General features: G+C 44.6%; 1 protein-coding gene across 1 annotated transcript in view; it reads left to right on the top strand.

Moving 5' to 3' along the window:
• Positions 1-1,040: 1,040 nt before the first annotated feature.
• The window catches only part of Scrn1 (secernin 1), a 62,813-nt gene continuing 42,570 nt past the window's right edge, over positions 1,041-21,283 (top strand). Inside the window, exon 1 of the mRNA XM_006992176.4 lies at positions 1,041-1,323. The gene's annotated coding sequence lies outside the window, so the exon portion shown is untranslated. The remainder of the gene's footprint in view (positions 1,324-21,283) is intronic.

Here is a 21,283-nt window from a genome sequence, read left to right as displayed (position 1 = left end):
CACACACACACACACACACACACACACACTGTTCTGCACCTAACTTTTCCCTGCTTTAGTCTTTTATTTGGTATAGGTTGGAAGTCTTGTATCAGTACATAGACACTGTTCTCATCTTTAAAATATTCTGGATAGCATTCCATGGTATTTATAGGCTGAATTTTATTCAATCTTTTAATTTATTTTTTGAGACAAGGTGTTACTATGTAGACTGGGCTAGCCTCCAACTGGCGCTGCTCCCTCAGCCTCCCTAAAGAAAGGATTACAGGTGTGTGTCACCACACTGACATTCACTTCTAGCCATTGCTAGTACAGATCATATGCCACGGAGGACCTCCTGCTCATTTCACACTGTACCCTTCCCTCTGTGGGATAAATTCCTAAGGTGGAATCAGGTGAAAATCTACACATGTTCTTATTTTGAGAGATATTGCCAAATCCCTCCATAGAGGCTATAAAACTTCGATTTGTGTTCCTCTGATTATTGGAAAATGCTGTAGGTCTTCTCCCGCAGCGGATCTACTGCTTTTATTTCCTTGTGGACTTTCTTCTCATAGTTTGATACGGCCTTTTCTTATCAATCTATTCAAGGTCAATCGAGTCACAGCCCCAGATGCACTGTCAGTAAGGTGGGCATCATCCTTTCACCCACAAAAAGTTTATTAACCCTGGTGTGGAATCTTGGCTTTGTTACTTGCTGTATACCCTTGGTCTACAAAGTGTGAGCATGGTGCACAGTCTGGCTTAGGAACACGATCGGTTAAAATCAGGGAACAACTTGGACACAAGAGTCAACCAGCTGCAGAACACAGATCTCTGCAGGGAATTCTCCCCTAGGCAGCAAGGCCCAGACAAGCGACCAAACACCAGGGTCAGTAAAAATGTTGCCAGGAGGAAGCTGGGCCTGGCTCCTTAAAGCTCTGTTCTTCCCTTTGAGAGAGTGCAACCAAGAAATAAAAATCTAGAAAGGAGGTAGCCACTTTCTGATTGAGTCCCGCCCTCTCTGCTGCTCTTGGGGCTCCTGGTCCCCTCCCCTCCCTGGCGGGGCAGGCTCTGAGGCCGTGACAGTCAAACACAGTCTAGTCCTGGGGCCCAGGGCGCAGGGAGGCGGGAGGGTGGGCCCGCAGTCACGTGACCCAGCCAGCTGTTAGCAGGGGGCTGGAGAGCTGGGAGTCTGGAGATCGGGAAGCGCCGGCGGTGGCCTGCTCTACTGCCGCTGCAGCCCCTGATGCAGACGCAGTAACCCGGCCGCCGCAGCGCTCCCAACTCGGCAGTCTCAGCATCAGCACCACAGGACCCGGCCCGAGCCCGCTGCTTTAGCAGGTGAGCCTCAGGCTACGCGGGGAGCGCGGGGCGCGGGCTGCTGCTCTTCCCCTGGGCAGTCACATTTCCCATTGCCGTTCTAATGTCCCGTGCCTCCCCTCCCAATTGCAGGCCGGGAGAGAGGAGAGCAGTTGAGAGGTGGCCTGGGTCGGGCGTGACTCAAGACCAGGGACTGCCGGGGCAAAGCTACTGCAGCCTGGTCAGAACCCGCTCCTGCTCTCCACCCCGCGTCCTTCCCGCATCTCCCTCTCAGTCTTACAACCCCAGGGCTGATTTTCCTGTGCGCCAAGTTGCAGCGCCGGGTGAAGTGTCTCGTGCTTCCCCGGGCGGCTCCCAGGGTTTCGGGCTGGCAGGCGCGGCTAGCCCAGAAAGCCTGGCTCCTTCCCGGTGTAATGCACCTGCGGCGCCTGATGGGGCTGCTGCCTGGGCCGCCCCCTCAGAGTCCCGGGGTCCGCGGTCGGTCCCAAAGGCCAATGCACTGGGACCTGACACTGCTCCCCCCGCCCCCGCCCTCGGCATCACCCCTGCATTGGAGTTGGGGGTGGGTGGGGTCACAGCAGGTGTCTAGACCCTTGCTAGCAGTCCACCCCAGTTTACCTTCATCTCCTCGTTTTGTTATTTCTGTCCCGACATAATTATTTAGCAACAACTGTGAGGTCTACAGGGCGAGAGGGATGCTTGAATTTTAGAGAATCGGTTAGAACTTAGGAATAAAAATGTCGATCACATCCATTTGTCTTTAAGGCAACTTATTATTTTCTGTCTCCCAAGCTGACCTAGTAGGGTTCCGTTAAATAGCATGGTTTTTCTGTGTAATTGTAGCTTGTTAAGTGCCTCTTCCTGGTGTGTGTGTGTGTGTGTGTGTGTGTGTGTGTGTGTGTGTGTGTGTGTATGTGTGTGTGTGTATACTGTGCTTCACGCCTGCCTGAAAGATCATCGCTTGCTGAGGAAACCTATGCTAATTCAAAATGGCAGCATGAAAAATCAGGCCAGGCGGAACCCTAGCAGACCACAGCCAACAGCAGCCGCGGGCCCCTGACTTGAGCTGCGGAGAGAATCAGCGGAAGGAAAGGCTCTCCTGGGTATAGGCCCGGAGTGTTCCTAGAGCTGGTTAAATTTGAGCGAGCTGCAGTGCCTGGGGGAGCAAGTGGGAAGTTTGGGGATCTGCCGCTGTTTTCCCTAACTTGTCAAGAGCTGGTACAAACCTAACCGAAACTCCGTTTTGATCTGATTTTCCTTAGGCTCCTTTAAAGTCCGCTGTGCAGCTTACAACTGTGCACAGCTGACATACTTTATACCTACAAGTGGCTCTTAGGAAGGGCGGGTGTACAGTGTAAATATCACCGGAGAACTGTACGCGTAACAAATACAGTGAGTTAGTTTCTCTAGGAGGACTGACTTAGCATGACAGCACCCAGGCCCGAGGACGAGGATTGCAAATTCTTGAAAGGTGACTCATTTCAGGATTTTTTTTTTTCTCCATACAGCAGCTTATCTTTCCCTTTTCACTGCAGGACTGCCAGCCATCTTGTCTTTTAGGAAAGAGGAAGTGCATGAGGAAGCAGGTGCTTTGGGGGATCGTGAACAGAGAGGAAGATGATTCCCAAGGGTTAGGGGTGGCAGAGCTGGAGGGAACCGATTGATTGAGCTTGCCGCCGGCCGCAGGGCAGGCTGCAAAGCAGGATGAATGGATAGCTGAGCTCGTGCCCATGGCTACAGCTGACTGCCAGGACTTAGCCAGGTCTTGCAGCTTTCCTGTTCGGAGTCCCACAGGCCTCATTTTCCAAAGAGGCGAGCAGATTGGTCCTGAACATCTGAGCAAAGGAAAGCAAACTATCAAATTTAGAAACTCAGGTGTTTAAGGGATTATGCCTCCCCCCACCCCGCAGTCCCTCTATAGGCTAACCAGGCCGGTTTAAGTTTATGAAGGTGTCCACCTTATGCTCAGCCCACTTTTTCTAGCGATGACACTGCATGTCTACGTAGGAACCATAATTTTAGTTGTAACCAAATCTCTGAGGTGCGAAATAGATCCTTTGAAAAAGTGGTAGCTTGTCTTGTGTTGGTGGACAGCTATTAGACGAATTTATTTTTCAAAGAAACAGAAGTGGCCTTATGTAAAAATACTTTTATGTGAAAATAAATGACAAACCTGTTTTTAAATAACCGTAGAGCTGTTCTGTAGCCGGGTTTTTCTGTAACTTGAATTTTCTGAGTTGTGAATCAGTGACCCTGGGTCCACGAGAGCAGAACTAGGTCCTCTGAATGGATTAGCATCCTGTAGGGTGGTGAGGGGATGGGAATTCTGCCATTCTGTTTTCCCAGCCAGTCACCACAGAGAAGAGGGTAGCAGGAGATGGGGAATGCAGCAATGACTTGTAACAGTCGGGTAGACAGGAGCCAGGTATGGAGAGGCGCCACCGTGAAGACAGACACAGCCGTGACATGTGCCACCTAAAACTGTTGGTTGTATTAGAGCATGAGTGTGAAGACATGTTGAAGAAACTGGAAATAACAAGCTTTAAAAGTTTGTAGCCTTAAGCCAAGTAAGGTTTTAATCCTAGCATTTAAGAAACAGCTGGATCACTATGAGTTTGAGGCCAGCCTGGTCTACATATTGAGCTCTAGGCCAGCCAGGGCTACATGGTGAGATTTGGCCTCACAACAAACAAACAAACAAACAAACAAACAAACAAACAAACAAACAAACACTAACCTAAAAACAAAAGCAAAAGTACAAGCACAACTCGGGAATGTAGTTCTGTAGCAGAGCCCTTGCTTAGACAGACATGCGTGAGGTTTGCCTTTGTTGGAGAACAGGAAGCGTAGAAGTGAGCAAATATGATTTTAAAAACTCACGGGGGCTGGAGAGATGGCTCAGAGGTTAAGAGCACCGACTGCTCTTCCAGAGGTCCTGAGTTCAATTCCCAGCACCTACATGGTGGCTCACAACCATCTGTAATGAGATCTGGCGCCCTCTTCTGTGTACATAATAAATAAATAAATAAATCTTTAAAAAAAAAAAAAAAACCTCACGGAACTTCTAGTTCCACGCTGTCTAGTATGGTGAACATTGACTTTGTGCCTTTTAAGCATTTAAAATGTAGCTAGTCCAAAAGAGATGCCTTGTGAGTGTAAAATTTGCACCAGATCTAAAAAATTTATGTGAAAAAGAATGTAAAATTTGTCATTAGTAATTTTTATATTGATAGGACATTGATGTAATATGTTATAAATATTGGATTAAGTAAAGTATGTTATTACAAATGTTCATCAGCTTCTCTTTACCTTTCAAAATGTGGTTACCACACAGTATTAACCTTACGTGCCCATGGCTCATGTCTGTCTTGTATTATATTGTTGGGCAGTGCTGGTCTGGGTCATTGTAGAGTGGAAGGTTAACAAGAGGCTCCTGATATTGCTTGTAACACTGGATATAAAGAGACAGGAGGAGGATCAGGTGAGACTAGACAGGATGAGTGATTGGTGACATTGGATGAGAGGGAAATTTGTGGTGGCCATGAACAACTCAGGAGATTCATCCATCTCTCTCTCTCTCTCTCTCTCTCTCTCTCTCTCTCTCTCTCTCTCTCTCTCTCTCTCTCTCTCTCTCTCTTTCTCTGTTTTGTTTGTTTGTTTTCTGGTGCTGGGAATCCAACCTGGAGCCTTGTGCACATTGGCCAGGGCTCTCTTTGAGTTTCATTTCTGTTGTGATAAAAATACCCCAGTGGCAAGCAACTCAAGGGAGAAACGGTGTGGGGAGGTCGAAACCACACAGCCTTGAAAGAGTCGGTCACGTCTCATCCACACTCCAAAGCAGAGGGAAATGGATGCGCATGCTCACTTGCTTGACTGCTTGTACTCAGCCTGGTTTTGTTACTCTTATACAATGCTGGGACCCTTGTCTAGAGAATGGTGCCACCCACACTGGGCTGGGTCTTCTCATGTCAATTAATTTAATTAAGGCACTCCCCTACAGATCTGCCCATAGGCCAACCCAATTCCTCACTGAGACTCTTTTCCCAGGTGTTTATGTCAAGTTGACAAGTACAACTACAACCACAAACTATTCCTGAGCTATGCCCCGGCCCTAGGAGATCTTTTGAAATAGAATAAGCAGACTGTGCAGTGTCCCTTAACTTGGAGCCCCTGGAGTGGATGCTGGCAGATGTTATGGTGCTTAGCAGGGATGGACTGCTAATGCTCCTGTCTTGTCCTCAGTCTAACCTGTCAATCCTGATCTGGCCATGTTCACATGTCCACACGAGGGGAACTGCAGCCCAGTGTAGAAAGGGGCCTGAACTGCAAGTTGGAGTGCCTGGGTCCTAGTGCTGGCCCTATTCTAATCAGGTGTATGTCCTTGAACAAGTCACTCATTTCTTGTTTTGTCTCCTTTGGAAAAACAAAATGAGAATCTGCCACCTTCACATGGCCTGGTCTTGCTCTTGCTGACTGCATGGACGTTGACTGTGTTCTTGTTGCATTCAAGGATGCCTGGGTAGAAGTCTGTAGTCTGTCACACAGACTGAACACAAGGCCTAAGCGTTTGAACTGAGAGGACTGTTTCTTGCCATCTGCCATTTCTCTGTACCTGGTGCCTTCTTGACTCCTTTCTGCTCTTGTGTCCCACGTTGTCCAACTAGAGGGTGATGCCACAGTAAACAGGCTCACAGACATGAGGCTGCAAGCCGAGCACTGAACACGGGGCCTACTTTCTCCCTTAGTCCAGTAAACTGGATAGTAGTGGGAGTCAATGAAACTCTAGTCGGAAGAATAGAGTAATTTACACTGTAGTGTAGATTGGTGGATAGGCCCAAGGTGTCATTTTTAGCTCTAAACTACAATTAAGTAAATTACATTTTACCAAATTATTCAATTACTTTCCCCACTCCCTGGTCAAGACTGAGTATTACCAAATTTTAAACACTTTGTAACCTTTTATATTAAGATGATTGCTGTATTTTAGTTTATAGTTCTTCAGTTATGGGTACAATTGAATATTTTTTAGAACATTCCTTGACTCTTTGTATTTGTTGATCTGGGATCTAGACTTTGCATATTTTCTTTTTAGAAGTGGGTTTTTCTTATTGATTGATAAGAATTCTTTATAAATTAGGAAAATTAACTTTTTTGGTGGATGTTACAAATGTGTTTCCCTGTCTTATATTTTAAAAGTTTTGTCATATGAATTTTAAGTTGTTATAAGTCTGTAATATTTCTCTGTTTCCTATTGAATAATTTATTCATTTTTTTGCTTGCTTCCTGTGACAGTTAGTTTTAATAGTCAACTTGATAAAACCTAAAGCCATCTGGGAAGAGAGTCTCAATGAAGGATTATCTAGATTAGGTTTGCCTGTAGGCAATTCTCTGGAAGATTGTCTTGATATCTTAATTGATGTGGGAAGACCAGCTCACTGTGCGTGGGCGGGGCACCATTCCCTGGGTTTGGGTTAAGAGTGGAAAAATCAAGTTGAGTACTAGGCATACATGCAGTCTACCTGTGACTACCCATTTTAAGTGCCGGCCTTCCCTTTCCAGCCGTGATGAACTATCTACTATCTAGAACTGGAGGTAGAGTATAAATCCTTTCTCCTTGAAGTTGCTTTTGTCAAGAATATTTTTACCATAGCAACTGGGATGAAACTGAAACACTTAGTAGGCTTTTCCTTCTTTAATATTATTTTCATAATTTTAAAATGCATCCAGACATTGTGATGTTACAATTTTTTAAAACAGCTTAAAGACTTGACAGAGTCAATGATTTTCAGAACCTCTAAGGCATCCTTTCCCTCACTTTCAAACAGATGTCAGCACCATGCACGGCTACATGTCGGGACCCTCCAGTCTGTTCTTTTTTTTTTTTTTTTTGTTTTTGTTTTTGTTTTTGTTTTTTCAAGACAGGGTTTCTCTGCATAGCTTTGCGCCTTTCCTGGAACTCACTTGGTAGCCCAGGCTGGCCTTGAACTCATAGAGATCCGCCTGCCTCTGCCTCCCGAGTGTTGGGATTAAAGGCGTGCGACACCACCGCCCGGCCCAGTCTGTTCTATTTGGGTCATTGTCAAACCATCCTAAAACCGAAACTTTGTCACGTAGTTTAATATCATGCAGGGCTAAACCCACTTCATTGATTTTTCACTTCTGAAACTTCTACATCAGTCTCCCCTTTCTTTCGTAGATTTTGGGGGTGCTCCAAGAACTGAAACGAGGCTCTGAGCACGCACTCCACCACGGAGCACTCAGCCCTCAGGTCTTCAAGACCGTTTTGGACACACTTTGCCATAAAGCCCTATTTAAATGTTGATTGCTGCCATGTTGAATCCACAGATTCATTTAGGGAGGATTAACCGCTCCGAGTAACACTGGATGTTTACAGCAAAGAACTGGAACATTCCCTGCCCTTTAGATCTCCTCTGTCCACATAAAATCTTACAATTTTGTTCATCTCTGAGGTTGATCAGCCACAGCCTAGTCCTCATGCCTCTGTCAGGGTGATGGGCATAGCCTTCTTCTGTCCTGTACATCTCTTCCTCTCTCCCTCCCACACCCATCCTCCACCTGAGCCTTATAAGAGCTTTCCTCTTGGCGGTGGTGGGTGGCTCTTAGACATGGTTACAAGGTTCCTGTTGGTGGCATCACCAAGGCCACATGCTCCCATTCCCTTCGTAGCAGGTGAGATTCCTGAGGTCCAAGAGGGTAAGAACTTAGGTGTGTGTTAGTCATCTCTGCCTGTCTCCACTCCCAGCATCACTCCCCTGCATCACTCAGGCTGTCTTTCAGTCAGGATGACAAGATGATAGCCCAGCCCCACCTGAACCCAGGAAAAGGATTTGAGGTAATTCTTCTGTTCTCACTGACTGTATGCTTAACCTAAGTCTCCCTGTTCCTCTGCTCCCTTGTGTGAGCAAGATGTCCGGAAAACTCCCCAGGGATTTGATCATTGTTGAAATCAGGTTACTACCCTCTCTGGTCACACAGGCACACCTCCTCTCTGGTCACACAGGCATACCTTCTCTCTGATCACACAGGCACACCTTCTCTCTGATCACACAGGCACACACTTCTCTCTGGTCACACAGGCACATCCTTCTTCTAAAGACAAAGACCTTGAGAACACCCTGGCTTCATGTCCCCTGAGCTGAACATATACCTGTGAGGGGTTATAGGCTCGAAATACATGTTGGCAATTCATCTGATTGAAAATTCCTAATTAAAATGTAGCAACCAGGAGCTGAGTATGATCTTGAGGCCCTCGTGTGTTTTTTGATTGTATTCAGTAGTGGCCTAGTGACCTGAAATATTTAATGGAATATCTTAAAATGTCTTTCTTACTCACCGAATTAATCTGATTTTTAAAAAAATTGAAGGACCAATAAAGGAATATGACCTCACTATTTAAAAAAAAAGGTTAAGGCTGCATAACCAGATAAAGTGAAATTTAAAGTTTCTGTTTCTATATTACACCTTTATGCTCAACTCTGAGTTATAGTCTAATCCTTTCAGGTCACTATCTGTTTGTCTATGTATATATCTATCATCACATATGCTTGTATTTCTATGCATATTTATATGTATGTGTGCACATGTATATTTTTGTGCATATAATACTAATATATGCACATTTAATATAGAGATTATTTTTTGATAATAAAACTGGAAAAAATTGTTAACGGTAAAACCCAATAAATAGTTCCAGCACTAATAGATAATTACAAGAAGTTTTAAATTTCATTTTGTTGATTGTAAAATCATCTCATTTCATACCAGCAAGATCTGTATTATTTATATAGTAATATACATTATTTTATGTCTTCTGTAGAAAGTGGATATTTAAGCCATTTGCTTTACTGTGAGAGTAAATTCTAAGCTTCCATTTTAAGAACAATGGGGAGGATTGTTTTTAAAGCCCCAGTTTACAGAATTACAGGTACGTTTCAAATCACACTAATGGCCAAAGATTAGAATAGACAGCACATTGTTTAGATGGAGAGGGAAACAGATGGTGGGATGGGAAGGTCGTGATTCAAAGCAACCTGCCAAATCAGTGGACACAGTGACAGCAGTGTTGGGAATGAGATCAGAAGGGGATGAAAGGGCCCGGAGGTGGCTTTCATGGTTGCTCTCGGTGTTTCCCACGGAGCGGGCTCTAGGCAATGACCAAGGGCCTCTGCGCTCTCAAACACACTTCTCCTCCTTTAGCCCTAGGACTCTGTTCTTAAGGTAGTCTTTTTCTTTCCTTTCCTTTCTTTTTTCTTTTTCTTTCTTCTTTTATTTTTGAGACAGGGTTTCTCTGTGTAGCCCTGGCTGTCCTGGAACTTGCTCTGTAGACCAGGCTGGCATCGAACTAAGAAATCCACTTGGGATTAAAGGTGTGCACCACCGTGCCTGGTCCGGTATTCTTTTTCTTAATGGACTTTTCTTCCAAATGGATCTGCATATAGCTATGTATGATTGACATCATGGTCCGTGTTACATATGAAGAACTTAAGATATTCAAGAACAGAATCCAGAACGTGGGTCTGTCTGACTCTCTGAAGCAGCCTTACTGTAGCTATAAAGTAATTATCCTGACACTGTGTTTCTAACTCATGCCATTAACGTCTTACATTCTTTCCCTCTCTGCTCTCCCTCCCCATCCTGTTTGAAAAACGGGGGAATTACTTTTCAACCTGCCATGTATAAGAGAATATCTTCCTTTGAAGGAACTTGATTTGACCATATTTATCTAATCTCCCTGGCCTGGGTAACACTTAAATTGTGTGTCCACTCCTTCCTGAATTAAATAATAATGAAAAAGGTTGTATTCAGTTTATTTCTCCTCTTCACTTCAGAATCCTTTTAAAATAATTATTTTTATTTTGTGTATGAATGATTGCCTGCATGTACGTAGGTGCACAAAGTGCATGCGATCCCATCGGAGACCAGAAAGGGCGCCGGGTCCCCTGGAGCTGAAGTTACAGACGTTGTGAGTGGGTGCTGGGAACTGAACCGGAGTCCTCTCTGGAACAGCAGCCAGTGCTCTTCACTGCTCACCAATATCCATCAGAGTCTCTCCCCTGTCACAGGGCCACAGTTACCAGCTGCGGTAAATTGAGTGACAAATTACTTTGTTGCAACTGTTCCACTGAAAACTTGTGTTGGTCCAGGTTTTTCCATGTCATGTGGAAACACTGGAAATGCTTGGAGAAAATCCACGTAGAGTACTGTCTGTAGCCCTGTGCACTGTGTACCTCTTCTCACCACTCTTCCCACTTCCCTTACATTTCCTGAGGGTTGTTTCCAGCATCTTCTTAGATGACAACGATTTAAACGATGTCATATTCGTATTTGTGTGAACTCTTGTCATTTCAGTAGCTTTTGCCCCTATGTATTTCCTAACTTTCACACACATACACACACACACACACACACACACACACACACACACACACACACACACAGTGGGGTATAGGAAAGGTAGCTGGACCTGAGTCTCTACTCTTCCCATAGTGCATGATCATTCCAAGCCAAATGAAAGTCCCTTTCCTATCCTTCCTGTCCCAACATTTCTTCAAGAAGGTATTTGAAGGTATTTCGGGGTGAGGACACCCCCAAAATTGTAAGTACACACTGTAGGCAAGCATCCCTTCCAGTGGATCAGCCCAGTGTTTCCTCTAACCTTGTAAGAATTCTAAATATGTGCTTTGCTTTTATATTTTTATATTTTGGACTTTGAAGACAGGGTCTCACTATGTATCTGCCAACCTGTGATCTTCCTGTCTCAGCCTCCTGAGTGCTGGGATTATACGCATGCACCGCCAGCCAGCCTTACTTTTCTTGAAAGGTTGCCTATTCTAGGACAATTCAAGAATCCACAAACGGAAAGGGGGCAGTAGAACAGACCTCATGTTCCTGCCCATCACCTAGCTCAGCTTTTATTTCAGCCATTTTTGTTTTCTCTGAGCACTACCTCTGCATCCCGAATTATTTCCTCTATAGCATTTTACATAGTATGTGTGTTTCTATAAAACACGTGCCTTTTAGATGAGGATTTTTTTTAAATCTTCTCTCTCCTTTCTCAGAGTCTTGCTATATTGTCCAGCATGATCTCAAATTCCTAGGCTCCAATGACTCACTCAGTTCAGCCTTCTTAGTTACTGAGGCTAGATGGTGTTGGCCATTACACCTATATAAGACATGGGCTTTTAAAAATCATTTGTTTTTAAATGGAGGTCATCACAGTATCATGACACTGTATAGGACATTAACAATCATTCCTTGATATCATCAAATATCTATTTGTTGTTCATGTTAGCCCAATTGCCTTAAAAGATTTTTGTATGATTTATTTAAATTAGGATCCAAGTAAGTGCTGCTCCATGTAATTGCTGGGTGTGTATCTTAAGGAATTTTGTCCCTCCATCTGTGGGGTTTTTGTTTGTGTGTTTGTTTATTTGGGTTTTTTTGCACCCTTTTTAAAATATCTTTCTTCGTTTATTGTTATTGTTGAAGAAGCCAACTTTGTTCCACAGAGTATTCTAGAATGCTGGTTTTACTGATGGCATCCTCTGATGTACTTTTATTTCATGTCAGTGGATAGTCAGTATGCTTAAGTTGGACTTTGGAATAGGAATATAGCTGATGATCTAGATGCCAATCACTACTGAGAAGGGTGCTGTGGGATTGGTGATAATTAGGATTATTATCACCACTAAATAATGAGAGACAAGAAGTAAGCACTGATAGAGTGCTCACTGTATGTAGTCACAGTGCTAGGAATGTTCCATTACCTCTCATAAACCTGTGTGCTATGCTGTGTAGAGGGATTGTCTTCATTTCCAGACAACACTGTTTTAGACTCAATCAATGGAGTCAGGATAGGAAACAGGATCTGTGTGTCTCTACAGCATGTCTGTCTCATGCTCTAGTGCACATGGGGCTTCAGGGCTAGACAGACCTTAGAAAAGAGTACAGTTGCACAAACCAGATCCCGTGGATTTTTGACTGGCCCTGGGTTGGGGATGGAGGGATGCGGGGACAGTTGGGAGAACCCTAGCCTGTCTCTCCCACCCAGTTCCAGTCTTGGAGCCAGGCAGGATGTGAATAGATCTTGCCAGACCTTTGAGTTGTCAGAAGAGGCCAAACATCTGAATGTCTGTCTTCAAATGTTAGTTGCAAATTCAGGATTTTATCTAAAGGGCAACACTTCAGCTCAAACCAGCCAGTTTGCAGGCCCATGTTGTACTGCTGGGAAGCATGTGGGCCGAAGACCCAGCAGTTAACTGTCAGAGGCAGATGTTTAAGCTCTGGCATACACCCTCTAGCTCTTGCCACAAGTTGGGAAGAGTTCAGGCTGAGATTTGAGGTGACATGGGCTCGTAACCTGCTGTTGCACTGTGTAGTTAGTGTCTGGTGTGTTCCCCCAGTCCTCCATGTTCCCAGCCTGTGGCACTACTGAGAGATGGTGGAATTTTTAAGGGTGGGCCTAGTCATTGAGAGCTGCTGGTAACAAAAGTCCATGAGAGTGCACAGCAGTGACAACTAGAGTTCAGAAGGTCAACCTATCAGATCCAAGGGTTCTGTTAGAGGAAACCACCACACAAGGCATTGTGGAATTACTGCCTTTTGAATGAACTGGCTGTCTCTTGTTGTAAACTTCTTGTGCAATAACAGCTATGATTCTCCCCATTTACTGTGCATTCCCATGTTATGTGTACATGTAATCTCACGATTACATCTCAATCTCATGGGCACACATATTTGTGGATAGTCAAGAAGATGGTTTCTTATTTAACTGTACAATTTTTATGAATAGAAACATACTAAAATATGCTTCATAACTAGGTCTGTTGTTCCATGTGAACTGTAGACACTTAGAGGTCTTGTTCTCCATCCTTAGCCACTGACAAGGTAAATATTGGCTGGACAAAGTGTCTTTGTAGAACTTTCACAGAGTGGAATTGCAGGTGCCTGGCCTTGTTAGATCAAAACCCCTCAGAAGAATTGTAATGAACCGGAAGTGAGAGTGCAGATGTCTGGCCTGGGTATATCTCAGTCCTTCAGGAGATCAACAGCACCTATGCTGCCCTAAGCTTCCTCCACCAGCACCTCCCTACTCTGATTAAAAAAACAACACTTTGTACTTATTTCTACACCAGTTTTAATGCAAGATTTTAGCTCAGTAGACTAATTATATATAGGTGCTGAGATTCAGGTGACTAACAGAAAAAAAGGCTGTTAACTGACTAATCATGTCTGGATATTATTAGTCGCATAAAATGGTACATATATTTTTGACTTTTTCTTAAATCTCTCACTGGTTTAATTTCTTTCCTTGTAACCCTTGTAGCTATCCCTTTAAGAGCTAGAACTTTTTACAACCTACAGCTGTTGTCAATCACCAATTAAGCTGACCAAGTCTTTGCCAAGTGTGACTCTTATCAGAATACTTGTCCCTGAGAGTTTACTTTGTAGTTTTTACTAACAAGTTGTTAATGAATGGATCTCTATACATATATGCTTAGGGAAGTAAAGAAGAGAAGATGGAAAAGACCTAGACAGATATGAGAAGAACAGAGAAGAGGACGGAGATGGAAAGAACTAGATAGAGATAAGAGAACAGCAGAAGGGACCGAGCGCAGGCGGGACTGAGAGGAGCTAAGTAAGAGAGCAGAAAAGAAACTACATAGATAGAATTGACTTAGAAGAATAAAGTGAATGGACTAAAGAACTCAGTGTGCTTAGATTCATTTGATAGCCCTCAGATTAGAATCCTCAGCTGGTTGGTAGACTTCCATGGACCCTGGGAGCAAACAATATAGGCTGGACCTATTATTGTTTACATTAGCTAATGGGGAGTAATGGGTCACTGGGCGGGGTGGGGGTGGGGGTGGGGTCTTTCATGCAGCAGCAGGCTCAGCCTCTTCCTCTCTCTTTTTCATTTCCAATCAGGAAGTGAGCAACACTACCTGCCATAAGCCTAATCATGAGCTCAGAAGCAGTGGGATCTGTAGGCCATGGACTAGAACCTCCCAAACGGTGAGCCAGAATAGCTCCTCTGTTGTTCTGAGTTGATTATAGGGGTTGTTGTTTTGTTTTGTTTTTCAGTGTAGGAGAGCTGGCTACACACCCAGTTAACACCTTCTGAGGTCTTTTTTCGGTAGTCCCTCCATCAAAGCCATGCTACTAGGGTCACATACCCCCGGCTGTGGAGCTTTATGCTATAGCCTCCTGAACTCCAAAGGACCACATAAAATCTGTCCTCTCGTTGGCAGAGTTTGCTGAGTCTGAGGTAACTCACACCCCGATTTTTAGGTAACTCCTTTCCCAGACACGTCAGTAGTCCTTCTTATTTCAATAGCAAAGCTATAACAGAAGACTCAGTTTATAAATGAGTATCATTTGTCTCATTTTCAATTCAGCAGCAATGTCAATAATTTTAAAGATGAATTTATCCACTGAAAAGATCATTCGTTGGCCTCTCTGGGAAGTACTATTTCACAGACTTTGAATTCCAAGTTCCTCGGAGGGTGGGAAGTAGGGAAGACCCGCTGGCCATTGGCTTTCATTGCAGTATAAGGAAAGGCAGTCTGCACAGTTATGTGCACGACAACTAACAAGCTACAGCTCGGATGGACAGTCACTTTCTTCCTCTCCAGTAACTCAAGGCTTTCTTATCATTGGCTGAGGTGACTGATGGGGATCACTCTAGCCTGGTGGAGATAAAGAGCCAGGGCAGTTTGGCAGCCATACAAAGAACCCCCTGGCCAGGCTTGGGGCATTCATGTTTTCAATAATCCCTCCCTGAGCTTGAGGACAAAGCCCTTTTCTCCCATGCAGCTTCCTCCCTCCTTGTCTAGACATTCTGCAGCCGTTTCCTAGTTACAGGAGCACAAACCCAGTCCCACAAGCCTGCAGGCCAGCCTCCTGCCACCAGGCACAGGCTGAGTTCTGGTAGAGGCAGCAGTACTGAATGAGCTCTAGTCTTATCCCCAAGAGGAAGTCATGAATCCTAAGGAGGTCCCGTGGGGGGTTAAGGGCTGCGCCTAGGGAGTCTTTGCTTAGCAATGGCAACAGATCTGAAGCTGTCCTGGGGATGGAAGAGCAAGCACATGCAGATATTTAACTTTAGAATTTGAATTGTGGTAAAATACACATACAGTGGTCCTTGATGTCATCTCTAAATGGCAGCATTAAGTACATCCACTCTGTCGTGTAACTGCTATCCAGGACTTTGTCCATCTTGTAGATGCAAATGCTTTCCTTCCTTTTTTTTTTTTTTTTTTTTTTTTGGTTTTTTTTCGAGACAGGGTTTCTCTGTGTAGCTTTACGCCTTTCCTGGAACTCGCTTTGGAGACCAGGCTGGCCTCGAACTCACAGAGATCCGCCTGGCTCTGCCTCCCGAGTGCTGGGATTAAAGGCGTGAGCCACCACCGCTCGGCTTTTCCTTCCCTTTTTTGATCAAACCCTGCGATCCCCATTCTCCTTCCTTCCTTCCTTCCTTCCTTCCTTCCTTCCTTCCTTCCTTCCTTCCTTCCTTCCTTCCTTCCTTCCTTCCTTCCTTCCTTCCTTTTGTAGTTTATTTATTTTTATTTTATGTGTGTTGGTGTTTTGCCTGCATGTACGTCTGTGTGAGGGTGTCAGGTCCCCTAGAACTGGAGCTACAGACAGTTGTGAGTCACCATGTGGGTGCTGAGAATTGAACCCGGGTCCTCTGGAAGAGCAGTCAGTGTTCTTAACCACTGAGTCATCTCTCCAGCCCCCAGTCTCCCCACTCCGCTCCCCCCACCCCCCACCCCCCTCGCCCCGTGGTTCTGTTTTCTATTTCTAGGTGTCTGGCTGTTCTGGTTCCTTGATGGGACTGAAATCATATAGTACAGGTTGGGCACACCACATCTGATATTGTGGTTTGAATATGAAATATTTCAACTCCGCTCATATGTTTGGACACTTGGTCCCCAGCTAGAGGATGGGCCTAGCTGGAGGAAGTGGGTGACTGGAAGCAGGCATCACTTTCTGGTTATTCTGTTTCCTGACTGAGAACCCAGTGTGACCAGCCACCTTGTGTGCCTGTCGGCATCCCTTCCCCTCCACGATGGACTGGATCACCATAGAACTATGAGTCAAAATAAACCCTTTGCTGTTAGGATGCTTCTTGTCAGGCCTATAGTCACATCTTGAGAAAAGCAGCTAATGTACCCAAGAGCGCAACTTTCCATGTCTGAACCAACTCCAGAACAGGACATTTCATATCCGCCCTCAGAGGATAGGTCCATCAAGACAGTCAGACTATGTGTATAAGGTGTATGGGAAACGTCACACAGTTTGTATTTAAAGTTTGGGTCCCTCTAACGTATTTCATCATATATTTATGTCCAGTAATCTGAAAATAATCTGAGGTCTGAAACATTGGGCAAAGGGATACTCATGTATATTTGTGTTTTTCTGATTTGCTTATTCATTAGCATACGGTTTGCTGCTGAATTTTAAATTAAATTTTGTTTTGTTTTTGTTTGTTTGTTTGTTTGAGACAGGATTTCTCTGTGTAGCCCTGGCTGTCCTAGATCTTGCTCTGTAGACCAGGCTGACCTCGAACTCAGAGATCCTTCCTGTCTCTGCCTCCCGAGTGCTGGGATTAAAGGTGTGTGCCACCACCATCCAGCATTAAATTAATTTAAAAATATAGTTCCTTAGTTCCACTAAACATATTTCAAGTACTCATTAGCCACAACTGACTAGCTACTACTAATAGCCAAGAAAGAGACTTCCAACTGCTCAGAAAGAGCTAATTGGACAGAAAGCTGCTGGCTTACCCTGATAACTGGCTGGGAGAAAACATACCGGATATTTTTTCACACTGAGACATCTAAGAACTAATCAGACTTCCTTTCTCTACCTGCCACAAGGCATTTGTATATTTCTGAATGGGATACTTATCCCAGCTTCCTATCTTTTAATGCCCCCTCTCCTCCAGTGCACGGCCATTAAATAACTAATTGAAGAACTTACTCAGAGAACCTGGAGAGCACAAATGCACTTTAAAGGGTTCCCAGCGTGGACTTGGGAGATGCCGGTTAGCATCGCCATTGATGGGAGTTAAATTGGAGTGTTTCATTAATTAGAACTGAATTGCTAACCTGGCAAGAATCCTAATTAGCTTTTGCCACAAAGCAGCCATATTCCGTAGGCCTACCCCTCAGCCAGCTGCTTTTAAGGCTTTTTCCCTTGAAACCCACGGTGAATGTGGAACGCTGTGTCAATCCAGTGTCTACACATATGTGTCTGCGCAAATATATACAGCCCGGCTTTGAACTGCTTATGCCCTTACTGTGTGCGATGCACATATTCCATCCTGTAACCCACAAGAGGGCCACAACATGGGGTCTGGGAAGGGCTGTCTTGATGGCACAGGGATGCCACCTTTGCCACCAGTGAGTCTCTTTTTACACCTCACACACACAGCTTTAAATAAAAAGATTATAATTACATTCTTTCTACCTTACCCCCCCATACCTTCCATATAGTTTTTCCTGCTCTCCTTCAAATTCATGGCCTCTGTTTTCACTAATCATTATTGCATGCATATATATATATATATACATATATATATATATATACACACACACACACACACACATATATATATATATACACACACATATATATTCCTAAATATAACCTATTGAGTCTGTATAATGTTACTTGTGTGTGTGTGTGTGTGTGTGTTCAGGACTGACTGTTGGCACTGGATAACCAGTTGGTGTGCCCTTCCCTGGAGGGCCACCTCTCCTGCTCCCAGCTTGACTCAGTTGCTATAGTTCTTTGTGTAAGGCTGAGGCCTCATGGACTTTTCCTGCACACTTAGCACTTTTTTGTGGGCTAGGAAGCCAAGCCTGCTTAAAGGAAGTGGGTGGAAGTTTGAAGGAAAAAAAAAATGGAGGCATCAAAAATCACTCATAAACCAAAGAGAGGAAGTAAACAAAACGTTGCAGGTTAAAATGAGGTCATCTTCCTTGTGGACTCTGCCTTAGCACCATGATATTCGCATCGCGGTAAAAAGAATATCGGTTCAGAATGTCTAGTGCCTTCTCCAGAGCTACTGTGACCAGTTCAGTTGCTGCTTCCTGACGTTTTCTCCAGTCTCCAGAAGCATCCCATTCTTCTTTCCTAATTTTAGCAGGGGTAGGGGTGGTGAGGGTCGGGGTGGTTTGTTTGTTTTGTTTTGGGACAGGGTCTCACTATGTAGTCTGGGCTGGCTTGGAATTGGTTATGTAGACCATGCTGGTCTTGAACTCACAGAGTTCCTCTTTCCTTCAGAATGCTAGAATAAAAGGGGTCGGTCTGCTACCACGCCATACAATTGGCAATCATTCAGTTTTAGTGGCTGATCACATATTTAGTCACCAGGCTAATGGGGAGTGTTTCCAAAGTACCTTAGGATTAGCAGAAACCTTGATGTGGAAATCTCCATGTCTGGGTTTCTTTCGGAAATAGTATGGCCACTCCACCTATCAGAGTTCTTAGATGTCACATACGGCAGCTGAAATGTAAATTGTTAAGCCTAGTGGTCACCAGGGGCTGGAGACTTTTCAATCATCAGCTGGTCTAGAAGTCTTGCCCAGTCATCTCTGAGGCTAGTAGATGGGACTCAGGCACATTAAAGTGACAGTTAGCTCAGCTGATGGTTATGAGGTAGTTTGTGGGTTCTTCTAGCTAAACACACACACACAAGGTGGGGAGGTTGAGAGAGAGAGAGAGAGAGAGAGAGAGAGAGAGAGAGAGAGAGAGAGAGAGAGAGAGAGATTGTTTGATTGATTGATTGATTACACTACCTTCTAGAATTCCTTGATGTCCACAAAACCCAATGAAAAAGCCAGCCTCCCTGATCCCTACCTTCCTTGGCTGGCTTCTGTTGTCTGTGTCCTCTTCATGGTCACTTGACCCAGTGAGCCAGCTGACTTACTGAGCAAGCAGAAGAATAGTGCTTGCTAAAAAGCTTTGGGCTTTGTGTATTCTGCAAATACCTCTTCTAAATGAAAGACCTGTGCTTGGAGTAGCCCGGGGATAGAGCTAGTAAGGTAGTTTCTAAACATGGCTGACTCTGAGACTTGATTGCTGTAGGTGTGAGTGAAGCTAGTGAATTTTGACTGGCTTGCTCAGGGGAAGTTTGGACTGCCGCCCTATTTTAAAAGTCAGCCCCCATGGTATCTTCTATTTACACAGCCTTTGACATTTACAAACTATGTCTTCCGGGTCATTTACTTGGACATTTGTAAGAAGCGTGTGAGGTGAGACAAAACATTTGCAGACGAGAAACCAAGGCTCAGCGAGGTAGATTGGTTTGCCCGTGGTCACACAGCTGGTAGCCGGTAGAGCTGAGCTTTTAGTCTCAGTCTAGAGCAGTGGCTCTTAGCCTTTCTAATGCTGCGACCCTTTGATACACTTCCTCATGTTGTGATGACCCCAACTATAAAATTATTTTTGCTGCTACATCGTAACTGTAATATTGCTACTGTCATGAATAGTAAATGTAAATGTCTGTGTTTTTTAATGGTCTTAGGGTCCATTGGTCTGTGAAAGGGTCATTTGGCTCCAAAGGGTCACAACCCACAGGTTGAGAACTGCTGTCTAGAGCTTTTGAGAGGCTGCTGCTTTACTTCTGTTGAATTCTGGACTCATAAAATACGATGCATTTAGTTGAGCAACTGATGGCCCAGACAGAAAGTGGACTCAGTGAGTGTCTTTAACGCTGGGCTTGGAGAGGGGGCTACTGTAATTGGGTGGCATGGGTCCTGTCCTCAAGGGCTTTTTTTTTTTGAAGCAGATGAATAAATATATTTACAAGCAACAAATGTATGTTATTCTAGAAAAAAACTGAGTGTGTTAGTACTCACGGATGCTGACTAATTAACCGAGTTTCTAGAACTCTCCTGGAAAAAAAGCAGCTTTGAATCAGATCCTGCTGTGCAAGCAGACCAAGGGAAAGGTCTCTGAGGCCAGGTGCTGAGGCAGGATGGCAAAGCAGACACTCGCAGACAGAAACTCCAGCTTGTGGAATGCTAGAAAACAAGAAATGAACACTTGTTTATTGAAAACCTACTCCACACAAGACAGGGTGTGGATCTGGGTTTGTAGCGGTGTGTTAAGAGACTTGAGGCTTTCATTTTGTGTGTGGTCTTTAGAGAGAGAGAGAGAGACTATCAAGTGTTGATAATGAGATGGTTAGAGAGGTATTTCAGATTGTGGTTGTTACTTCAAAAGTAAAGGACAGGCATTTGTGAGAGGTGTAGCGTGCTCCCTGAGTTAGAACGGTGTTGGAATTTAAATGGAAGCTGTGAGAATTCCTCAGAGACTTAGGGAGCACGGAATGAATGGGGTGAGGGTGGGAGTGGAGCAGAGGCCCTGGGATGTTGGAGAACTGGGAACAGGCCTGTGCGCTGCTGAGGGTGAGCAGTGAGGTGAAGCCGAGGCAGGGGAACACGTACTGATCGGACCTTATTTATTAGGCCTTTGTTTTAAGAGCTGTCATCAACTTTCAAAGTATGTAAGGCAGAGATTACATGATTGAATGCGTTCTTTTTTTAAAAGTTGCTTTGGCAGCAGTGTGCAGAACGTTTTGAAGTGGGAAACAGGCTTTTCAGAAATTCCTGAAGGGCTCCCATGTGATCATGACTAGAGATGATGGTGTGTGTGTGTGTGTGTGTGTGTGTGTGTGTGTGTGTGTGTGTGTGTGTGTGGCGGGGGGGGGGGTGGCAGCTGGGATGAAAGGGAATGGCTAATTCCCAGAGGGCTGTAGGAGATGGTGAAGCAGATGGTAAGGATGATTTCTGAGGCTTGGCACTCTAATAGGATGGATGGTGGAGCTGGTCCTGAGATCTGGGAGAAGGGACCGAGTTTGAGAAAGATCAGCCTTGGACCTCAGAGAGGTAGCTGAGTGGAAGAGATGGAAACTCAAGTTGAGAACTGAGCTGGGCTTAGCTGTCGG

The sequence above is a fragment of the Peromyscus maniculatus genome, chromosome 3, assembly GCF_049852395.1.
Source record: "Peromyscus maniculatus bairdii isolate BWxNUB_F1_BW_parent chromosome 3, HU_Pman_BW_mat_3.1, whole genome shotgun sequence".
Lineage (NCBI taxonomy): Eukaryota > Metazoa > Chordata > Mammalia > Rodentia > Cricetidae > Peromyscus > Peromyscus maniculatus.
Note: the sequence above shows the minus strand (reverse complement) of the source record. Positions and strands in the feature narration are given on the sequence as shown.